The sequence below is a fragment of the Mizuhopecten yessoensis genome, unplaced genomic scaffold (genome assembly GCF_002113885.1).
Source record: "Mizuhopecten yessoensis strain PY_sf001 unplaced genomic scaffold, ASM211388v2 scaffold11041, whole genome shotgun sequence".
NCBI lineage: Eukaryota > Metazoa > Mollusca > Bivalvia > Pectinida > Pectinidae > Mizuhopecten > Mizuhopecten yessoensis.
The window spans coordinates 647,146-657,155 of NW_018408849.1; the positions used below are offsets into that span (position 1 = coordinate 647,146).

Sequence of the window (10,010 nt, forward strand, 5' to 3'; positions counted from 1 at the left end):
ATATTGAAATTACCTATGAATTTGTACTTAAATGTAACAAGAGCTATCGTATTTCCTACATAGACTGAAACAGCTCATATTACAGCCTTGCCAGTCGACTACTACGTAACACACCTAAACTAAAATGGACCCTTTATATCCTGTGTCGTACTTCTGGACAAGGAAGTACATAGTGAATAGCTTAAGATATTTAACTTCATGTTATAAAAGATTTAGAGACGTTTTTGTAAGAAGTGGTCGGCCAAATGTAAACAAGTCTGTCTTGTTAGGCCATAGGTAAACCAAGTAAGACGCTCTAAACTGTTTTTAATTGTGAAATAACCGACATTTCTGAAAGAAATAGAAGAGCATATTTATCACAAAAACGAAAACAGGAATGTTGTATATTGATTTAAATACGTTTCCGCAGTATTCACGGAGCAAGCAAAACAATAGTCGCGATATTTTAGCCAGATATTATTGTTTAAGGACACAAGTCGTTGTTCGGTAGGAAGTATACGACATACTCATTTCATTTGTTTATGCTCAGGAATAACAAAAACATTTTTATACAGATATTTTGCATAATACTTAAATATTGTAACCTTGTTTCCCGAAAATATTACATAATGTCCGAAACCTGACAGTTTACCAGCTTATCAGCCAAAAATAACAAAAGGAGAATAATCAACTGACATTTGTTCAATCTTTTTACATGCATAAGTGTTTTAATGACAATGTGTGGTTCGACATGTTCACATTCATGTTGATATAGACGATGCACCAAGCAACTACATGCTGTTTATATCTGTTCTCTGACAGTGTACCCTTTATAAAAATACTGTAGGAATACAATTAAGCTATTTGAAAGCAAATTATTATCGACTTATCTTAAACGTTATCAAGTTGATTACAGTGACAATTGTTTAAGCCCTAACTACCACCAATAGCACATCGTCGTTCGATCCGAGTGGAGAGCTCGTTAGCACATGTTTCATATTTATGTATCTTGTACGTTGTGATTTATGTCTTTCTGCAAGTTTTCGAATGCCAAATGCGACCAATTGTATATGCTATATTGAGATGAGAACACGTTCACATCATGTCTCTGGTATCAACACCACGATATATACTGACGTCATTACTTGGAAGCCGGGCAAAGAGTTCTAGGTAAAGAGTATTACTTAATTCGTCGAAATGTATTATATAGATGTTGTGGACATTCAAAAACAGATTTATAAAAAAAGTATACACATGTTGTATATTTATCACGTAACAAGATAGTTTTAGTTGTAAATAAAATCAAAATGCACAGATATATCTACAGTAGATTTAAGGTGAGGTAAACTGCAATGATATTTAATTTTCAAACACTGTTACATAACCAAACAACAAAATTACAAGATACGCTCTTCATCAATTTTACATGATACAATACAATTGTTATTATTCATCAAGTATCTTCTTGTTAAACTTATAAGTCAAAGTAATGAAACTGCACAGGTACAATATCGAAACTCATAATCGACAGAAAACAACAAGAAAATCAGAAAAAGAAGAATAACAAAGAGAACATATCACGAAACATCATATTTACGCTGACACCAGTGTTTCAGGATTAGTAACGTTTTCTGAACAGTGCATGGATATCGTCTCGAGGGATCCTAGGATATATGGCCTAATAAAAATCTCAATTATAAATTGTATGTTGCATATCAAATAAATTTTATTTACACGGAATGATACATATATCAGAAGGTCATTAGAATGGTATTTTTTGTAAAAATAGTAAATTATTTCTAATAAATAGCACATTCTTATTTCGATGTCAAATTATTCAATGTTATACGTCTGGTTTACATTTGTTGCGATATATACTCATATATAATGACTTCTATATGTGGAAGCCAGTCACATAGGTCTATTTTAGTGAAGGTTATTTCCATAAATTTACATTTTATATAAATACATGTTACAGACGTCCTATATTTAACATTTACCAAGATTACAATGGTTAAACTCCGAGAGAGATACTGTTTCTATGTTTGGAAACCAGTCACAGAGGTCTATTTTAGTGAAGGGTTTTTCCATATAATGTACATTTTATATATTTATCATTTACCAAGATTAAAATAGTTATACTCCTAGAGATATACTGTTTCTATATTTGGAAACAAGTCACAGAGGTCTATTAATTAAGTAACTATTTAAGACTCTTTCCACATAATCGACACTTAACATTAATATATTACACAAAAGTAATATTTTTACAGCTGATCAAAATATACAGGAGACCTAATGAGAGATAAATAACATTTATAATTAGTATATTATGAAGAAACTGCATAAATAGGTCAGCTTTGACAAAACAATCAACGTTAATGCACATATGAAGAAATAACGTTTGCCTTGAATTATCAAAAAAAGAATAAAGTCATAAGACGAAAAAATCTACACTAGTTAACAGAGAAGCAGCCTCCCTCCCTTAAATAATGAAGTTGACATATGATGTTTTGGATCAATGAATGTTTCATGCGCCAAGTACGTACCTTGTTGTGGCATCTCCTGTCAAATCTAACGTTCAAAGACACAACGAACGTTAAATAACGAAGACAAATACTAATACAAATGTACATCGACTGGAGAATTTGGCCAATATATAAACTGTTCAGTTTATGATATGAAATAGATACCGAATTAACGTCGTAGGAAAAATATATAGTTCCTTAGTATTTTATGAATAGATCTAGTGCATTACAAATCATAAAACAGTGGCTGAGGCATGTCTTCAGAACGACAATTAGCGGACTTGATGTCAAGTTCAAAGGTCAAATTGACCTTATTGTAAGATGCGACTTACTGCCTTCCCATGATATACCTGTATTCAGAGTATGATGTCCATGTATTCCATAGCAGTTGAGAAATTCCCCGGAAACCATTAATTTAGTGCTTTAGGGCAAGGAAAATTGTCAAATTGAGGTCGAAGTAACTTTGTTTTGGGATCCGACACCTTCTTCCTATCATGTTCCTTTATTTAAAGTTTGAGGCCCATTCATGTAACAGCGGTTGAGGTTAAATGAATGCTCCAAAACCAGTAAATGTAAACACTTTAAGGTCAAAGGTGATATCAAGATCAAAGTGTTATATACCTATGAATTACTTTTTCCCCAATATTCTTTTAGGACTTAAGGTCAAAGTTTAATCTGTGGATACAGTGAACTCGTTTTAGTGTTCGACACACCGTCTTCCTATGATGTACTTGTATATAAAATGTCAAACTTTATATATAAGTACATCATAGGAGAACGGTGTGGCTTAAATATGCTTCGGAAACTTCAGACGATTTCGTTCAGGTAAAATGACTACGTAATTGTCACAGTTACCGGAAAAATAATATTTAAAAGAAATTGAACGTAAGACACATGCATGTACAACTTTGTTTTTATAGATTAGCATGCTAGGAAAGAATTGCACTGCCAATGCAACGTTTACGTCCCTCTACGAAAAATAGATTAGTCTTGGAACCAGAAAGATAAATATTCAAATTGGCCTGAACGACTGTTGAACACAGAATGGGACATAGAACCCGTTAGTCATACGAGTTACAGCGATAAGAGGAGCACTGGTTGATTTTAAGTAATTAATGAATGGGGTGTGTACCCTTTGGACAATGCCTTAACTAAATAAAAAAGATAAAATGTGGTCATCAAGGGTGAAAAAGCAAAATCTAGATGTTAAGATCTTTTGGAAATATCTTTAAGAAATAATTATCAAAAAGAAATCACACTTAACGTTAACCCATTTAGTTATTTTTTCTACCTAACTGCTTTGTAGCAAAGGAAAGGAATTTGAAATTCAGATTTCAATTACCGAATGGGACTGCTCGATGATTGAAAAAGAGATACTTTAAACAGCTGATAAGTATTGCAGTTCTTTTGAATTTCTCTTTCTATTTAACCCTATTAGTAGCTATATCAATAAAGTTGGATTGCATATGCAATATATTTTGCAGTCATCGCCTTCCGAGAATATCACAATATGGACTTCCGTATCTGTCGAACCTTTTCAATAGTCGATGCAGGTAATAGTTGCATAGAATACACGTCATTCGTGGATTCCTTGAACGGGTTTCCCTGTTTCGCCGGATTGTTTCTTTATTCGAGTAACCAGCATACTATAGGTATTTAACTGCGAAACACGACGCATATAAGAGCAGAACGATTGACGCTAGTCGATTGGAATGATTCCTTTCACCGTGTAAAATTGTTTCCTACAGAACACCGGCAGAAGGTATGGTATTATGTTAGCTTTAACACTTTTATCTTCCACAAACATTGCTGAATAGAATTTGTAAGACTGTTTTAATAAGGAGCTAGATTACTTACACAGACTGGCATCATCGGTACACTATACATATAATGTCAAATAATGTTTTGCTTCTATGTATAAGTTGAATTTCGAGGGTGTTATGTAAGCCTATAAGTTGTCGATTTTCGCTTTCAATACAACTACAGTGTACGCATAGAAGTAACCTAATGTGTTCCTATTGTGTACAGTTTATGTTGATGCCTATAATATGAATACAACGCAAATCAATTGTTTACGATTACACAACAGTTAATTATGTGTCGTTTACGAAAATAGAGGTTTGTTTCACTATTTTAGCAGTTTGATAGCATTTTAAGCATACTTGTAATATCCCAGTGATCATATGGCTATTTAAATCAAGAAAATCGGTTTCTTCCAGACATACATAATATCACACTTCGAAAAGTTAGAATAATTACGTATCAAGTAAACCAAAATGTTTGAACAATAAATGTACAAGCATGTACGACTTTTCGTTATGCATTAAAAATACATAATATTAATTACCGGGCAGAGTTAAAGGTTAACAGGTACTGCAAGCTAATATGTATTCACTTTGCGTATCAAGTAAACTTTAATATGTCAACCTCAAAAGTATACGTGTGTACTTCTTCTCGTTTGAACAACCGCTGGGTAGAAGTGAACGTTAACAATTACTGATATATCGTAGTTCTATGTATAAAATGTGCACTGATGTGTAGGTTATGTGGAAAGTTACTGCTGGGCTATATTTCTCCAAAGTTGGCAGTAAGTTTGTAAATGAAATGCAATCATGCATGACATACATAAATAGCAGTTAAATAGTGTACCTTTTGTAGCCCATACTTGTTAACTTGTAAATGTGATACAAAATTCACAGGCATCCTACCCTTTGCTGTTATTCAACATGATTTGGAGCACGTTCTTTCTTCATTTCTTTTTTAACTGGATGAAATGACCTCATGATATAACGAATGTTTGAGGCCGAATCATAAAACAGCGGGTGAGAGTTGCTCTAAAAATGATTACTTTTGATTTCAGGTCAGGGTTAAATTAAGCTCTCAGTAACGTTTTGTAGTATATGACACCGCCTTCCCATGATGTATCCTTATTCGAAATGTGACGCCCGTTCTGAAAACTATAATTATACGACTTGAAGTCTAGGTCAGAGGTCATACTGAAGTCACATTTGCCTGATTGTATCATGCGATTTACGGCATTCCATTGATGAATCTACATTCAAGATGTCCTTGTACACTAAAGCTGGTCACTGCAGGTGGAATAGTACAGAAGATGTGACCCGGACATTTTTTTTCAAAAGTTAAGGTCAAACGTCAAGCCATAGGTCACAGTGACCTTATTCTTGCACTCTGGACTCCGCCATCCAAGGATGTCCTTATACACCAAAGTGGCCTATATGGTCAATTTATGGATAGCTTAACATTTTGCAGGCCTCGAGAAAATCCATCTGAGACATCAGCCAATTTTACTACCCGGAATAATAAGAATTGTCACCTTTCACGAGAACTTTTCTAATGTGCGCTCGTTAACGTTATCAAAATATTAGCCACACACGTGAAGTATACTTGGTATAACTTAAGGAAACACCTGCTCTTAGTTTGTTTAATATAGAAGAATCCTTTTTGAGTTGGCGGACAAAAGGATTGGAAATAGGGCGGATCTGGTTGTATTGAATGCCGGTTCGTAAAGATTTTTATCAAAAAAATATTATTCAATTTTCCTTTTTTATAAACAACCCATTTACACACAACACAAAGCAACAAGCATACGTTACATTGATTACAATTCCCTTCACAACGGACACCTCTTTACAAGAGACCAATTACATACTGTACACACATACACATACACACACAGGGGGGGGGGGAAAGGGGGGGGGATTGCAAACATTTCTTGATAGTATAATGATAATTGTTCACGTTATTTTATAAGAGAAGCCATTTTTCCATTTTATTATGCAAGTCCATATTATTTTGAAGTGTTTATGCTTATTTATCAAGATCTTATAAGATTTAAGTTCAAAGAGTATGTGATTCTTTAAACTCGTTATATTCAGTTCCATTTCTAGACACTTCATTTTAAAAATGTATTGTTAATTCAATAAAAGGATAAGATTATCCACTATCAAATCAGCATCCTTAGAACTGAATTGTCCAAATATAAATTCCTGTTTGTCAAAATTCAAATCAATATAACTGGTTGCAAGCAATTGTTTTAGTTCTCTCAAAATTTCACATACTTTACCACATTCCCAAAATAGATGTTCAATTGTTTCTGGAAATCTTTTACAAAAAGTACAAGTTGAATTTTGTTTTATTCTCATTTTGTTTAGGAGTGCGTTTGTAGTTAAGATTCTATGGTTAATTCGGTATTGAAGCCATCTTAATTTAGTACTATCAGTAGTTATAAAAGGACATACATCTTTTTCCATAATTTGTCCTGAATGTTAAAAACCGTGGACCATTTCCTTTGTGACGTGGGTTTTGTATCATTTTTGCATAAAACAGCATAAATATCCTTGCCCCTTTATAATAATTATATACAGCATTTATATAGCGCCCTATGTAAATTGTAAAATTACTCTAAGACGCTTTACAACATATGGTAGTAATGTAATAGTAATGGTTATAACTGTGAAAACAAACAACAAAGGCCCGTAATCACCTTCATACATTCAACAAGCAATGTGCACATTATTGAACAAATAAAAGGGTGGTATTTACATGACGTCTTTGCAAAGATTCTAAAATGCAGACGTAAAGAGGTGATTTTTATGTCCCTCTTGAACTTGGCCAGGGTATTCGACTTCCTTATAGCAGATGGTAAGCTATTCCACAACGTAGCCGAAACCCACCACAAGCATCTGTTTCCGTAGGTCACAGTACGAGATTTTGGTACACACAACAAAGGTTCTGACTCCGACCGCAGTGATCTTGGCGGCTGATACTGGGTAACAAGTTCCTGTAGGTACTGATGAGCTGTTCCATTCATTGCCCTGTATATGTATACCAGAATTTTGTACTGCGACCTGTATCGTACAGGCAACCAGTGCAACGAACAAAGCGCAGGCGTGACGCGCTCTCTCCCTAGAGTACGAGTAACTAGCCGTGCTGCAGTGTTCTGAACCCTCTGAAGACGACTAGTTAGTTTGTCAGATATACCACAGAGCAGGGCGTTACCATAATCCAACCGAGAGGTAACAAGTGAATGCACCAAAATCCTGCATGCATCTGCAGTTAGAAACTGCCGAATACAGCCGATGTTCCTGATCTGGCAGTAACAGGATTTGGCAATCGTGTTCACTTGTCTCTCCATGCTCAGAGAACTGTCAAAGCATACCCTAGGTTTTTAACAGCTGGAACAGTCTCAATAGTTCTGGCACTAACCTTGAGCTGGAGAGCCATTGTTTGCTGGCACTTTTGGGAAAAGACGATTAGTTCCGTCTTTTCCTGATTAAGTTTAAGCATGTTGGTGTTCATCCAGATACTGATATCTGTCAGACAAGCTTCCAGACCTCTCGAGACTGTAGTCTTCCTTAATATAATATTAAGATTTAAAGATATATAAGGTAAACAAATACTCTTTTCTAAAGCAAAGATTTCTTGTTTACTATTTATAAACTGTTTTATAGCACTATTTATACTGTGAAAAGTTAAAAAAAAAAAATGGAGCTTATATCATTTCTACGTTGAAATTCTACAAAATTATAAAAAGAACCATCTTCTTTAATTACATCATATATAAAAAGGACTCCTTTTGTATACTACTCTTTACAGAAACAGGCTTATTGTTTATTTGGATATTGTGATTATACCACAAATGATTTTCACATTTGTTTTCATTATATATACTGGACGACACTATTGTTTGAGACCATGCTTCTAGAACGTTTTTCCAAAATTTGATTTTACATTCTTCACATATAATTTTCAATTTATGAATTCGACAATTAGCTAAAGAGAACTTTTTACCTTTTTTTATATAGAGTATATAAGAGTCATGTGGGTTTGGAGGAGCTATAAAAAGATGATTAAATTGTGGAATTAGCAATGTTTTAATAATGGTTATCTTACCTATTGGAGTGAGATTTCTTCTATTCTACGAACTTGTGAGAGATTTAAGTTTAACAAGTCTCTTATCAAAGTTTAATTTAACTACTCTATGTAAATCAACATCATATTCAATGCCTAGCAAATTAAAACGTGTACTTCCCCACAAAAGATTGTGCTGTGTTGTTTATTTATTATTACTATATTTTTCACTGCCTATCCAGATTACCTGGGTCTTAGTGAAATTCATTTTAAGGCCTGAAATTCTGGCATAATAGTTAAGTTGTTGCAGCGTTACATTTAAAGATTTTTCTGAACCGTCAAGGATAACAGACGTATCATCAGCAAAATGAGATAAAAGAATTTCTTTGTAATTTACAACAATACCGCTGATATCTGAATTATTTCTTAATAGAATCAATAAAATTTCAGCACATAAGATAAAAAATATATGAAGAAACAGGGTCCCCCTGACGGCATCCACGCTCGATAGTGAAAAAATTGGATAAGGTCCCTCCTATGTTAACTGCAGAGCGTATATTTTTTTGAAAAAGGTTGATCTAGTTAATAAGTGATGGTCCAAAATTGAAGAAATTTAAAGTTTTTGTAATAAAATTCCAAGACACAGAGTCAAAAGCCTTTCAAAATTCATTAACAATAGAAGACCAGGTATGTAATTTTCTTCAGTATAATGCATTAAATAATAAATTAAACGTGTATTTTCTCCAATAAATCTACCTGGAATAAAACCGTTTTGACTGTTGCTAATTAATTTAGTTATTACAGTTTTGAGTCTTTCTGCTATCGTGCCGGATACCATCTTATAAATAGTATTGAGAAGTGTGATGGGACGCCAACTATTTAGTTTATTACGGGGTTTGTCGCCTTTTGGGATGCATGTTATAATTTCCAGTTTTTGAGTAACTGCCAGTTCTGAAACTGAATAACCAAAAATGATGCATGTGATGTCTGTTATAGAATCCTTAAAATTAACATGGATAAGGAGACTATTTACAACATCAAGTAAATGGCAGGAGATTTTAAAAACTTATATTGATTTAAATATTTTAGCAAACTGTGGGACGGAATACATTGTTAAATGTGAAATGACGAGTAAAAATCTTTTTTGGAAAGACGTGTTTAACGCATGGAAAAAGTTAGTAATAGTACGAGATAATCAATGCAAGGGAGATAACTCCTTTTCCAAAATGCCTATCTGGTATAATAAATTGTTTAAAATAAATAATGAGAGTATTTTTTATAGGAAGTGGTTCAGTAAAGGTGTAGTTATAGTTAATGACCTACTTAAGGATAATAATTCAAAATTGTTTTATACTCTTCAAGAAGTTCGACAAATTTTTAAAATTGAAACAAATTTTCTTCAGTACCAAGGTCTGCTATCTACAATTAAAAGACATCTCTCTCAACAACATGAAATAAAATGTATAAGCTATCCTTATATACCTAGTAATATACAAATATTTCTAAGAAATAGGAAAGGTACAAAAGACTTTTATAGTTTGCTTTGTAAAAATGATACACTGTCAACTGGTAGAAAGAAATGGAGTAATCATTTTGATTATAATGATAATACATGGAGAAATATCTACAAAA

At 33.4% G+C, this 10,010-nt stretch overlaps 1 protein-coding gene across 1 annotated transcript in view; it reads left to right on the forward strand.

Moving 5' to 3' along the window:
* The first annotated feature begins 4,029 nt into the window (after positions 1 to 4,029).
* Positions 4,030 to 10,010, forward strand: part of LOC110464915 — a 27,883-nt gene continuing 21,902 nt past the window's right edge. Inside the window, exon 1 of the mRNA XM_021520390.1 lies at positions 4,030 to 4,269. The gene's annotated coding sequence lies outside the window, so the exon portion shown is untranslated. The remainder of the gene's footprint in view (positions 4,270 to 10,010) is intronic.